This window comes from Scylla paramamosain, chromosome 32 (genome assembly GCF_035594125.1).
Source record: "Scylla paramamosain isolate STU-SP2022 chromosome 32, ASM3559412v1, whole genome shotgun sequence".
NCBI classification, from domain to species: Eukaryota; Metazoa; Arthropoda; class Malacostraca; order Decapoda; family Portunidae; genus Scylla; species Scylla paramamosain.
The window spans coordinates 16367415-16369024 of NC_087182.1; the positions used below are offsets into that span (position 1 = coordinate 16367415).

Here is a 1610-nt window from a genome sequence, read left to right on the forward strand (position 1 = left end):
TACTACTACTACTACTACTACTACTATTTTTATCAGCATACTTATATTTTAGTGATCACGTGCATTAGTGTTATCAGTATTACCAGTGCTTCCTGAGGTACGATGACTCTGAGTATCATTGTCACTTGCCTTCTCTCTTTGTTCTTATGTCTGGGCATTCGTGTGCATTAATTCATCATTGTTTTTTTTGTTTTTCTTCTATTATCACTATGGCTTTGAAGATAAGGGTTTTTTTTATCATTATCGTTATTTTTTTTTTCGTTATATGCGTTGGTGTGTTGTTATTATTACTATGGCATTATTATCAGCATTATTATCATTATTCTCTTGGTTTATACTTATGTTGCTAATTTTAAAACAACAGTTACTTGCTTTATCATCATCCTCATGTTTGCTGCATTGTCATCATTAGTGGTATGAATGGTTGTTGTCATTAGTGCTGCTTAGACTATTAATATTCTCATTATTTTGTTAATACTTCTAATTCTAAAGCAGCAGCCACTTGTAGTTACCATCCACTTCATGTTTAATCAATCAGATACACTGGGCTGCATTGCTATTATTGCTATGACTATTGCTATTATTATTATTATCATTATTAACATTAAAAGTTTCATTACTTCCATTGCTTCTACTAATATAATTCCAGAACAGCCATTACTTGCATTTGTAACCATCCTTATGTCTGGTCAAGTACACTGGACTGCATTATAGTTTCCGTTATCAACATTATCATTATCATTATTGCTATTATTTCTACCACTATTCCCATTACTTTTACTATTATTAACTCTAAAACACTTGCATTTATCACCATGCTCATGTTTAGTCAATCAAATACATTGCGGTCCATCATCATTATCAGTGCCACGCCAACCAAGGGTAGCGTGGCCGAGCGGTCTAAGGCGCTGGTTTAAGGCACCAGTCTCTTCGGAGGCGTGGGTTCGAATCCCACCGCTGCCAGTGTTTTGAGAGGCTGGCGAGCTGGGAGCCTCTCCACCTCCAAGTTTGTTCTTCCCAGGAAACGAAACAGAAACAGAAATGCCTTGTCTGTCTATCTGTCTCCTCCTGTCCATCGTCCTCTCTTCCACTGTTACTTTCCTTTGCGGCTCCAGTTGTACAATCTATATTTTCATGTAGCTTTTATCTGCATGCTGTACAGTAAGTACAGCACTGTTAGTAGTAGCAGTAAAATAAACAGTATTTGTAGTAGTAGAAGCAGCACTAATAGTAGTATCAGTAACAGCATCAGCAGTATCAATAGCATAAATAGCAGGGCAATAACACCAGTACTAATTTAAGCACGACCACCCTCACTAACAGTACCAACAGTCAAATAATCAGCAGGGACGCCACAACCCCGGCAGCTGCAACAGAGGTAGCGGCAGGAGCGGTGGCGGCAGCCGTATACAGAGGAGGCGAGGGGGCATCACGTTCACACCTGCGTCAGTGGCGTAGGAATTGCGGCCAGGGTCGATACACCTTCAGGGGTCGCGAACACACACACGTGGGGGGACTGTGTGTGAGTGTGTGTGTGTGTGTGTGTGTGTGTGTGTGTGTGTGTGTGTGTGTGTGTGTGTGTGTCTTTTTTGCGAGTGTGGCGTGCCCCT

The 1610-nt window shown here is 40.6% G+C and overlaps 1 non-coding gene across 1 annotated transcript; it reads left to right on the forward strand.

Moving 5' to 3' along the window:
• The first annotated feature begins 881 nt into the window (after nucleotides 1-881).
• On the forward strand, nucleotides 882-963 carry Trnal-aag (transfer RNA leucine (anticodon AAG)). The gene has a single exon. It is a non-coding gene; the product is annotated as a tRNA-Leu (tRNA).
• Nucleotides 964-1610: the final 647 nt, after the last annotated feature.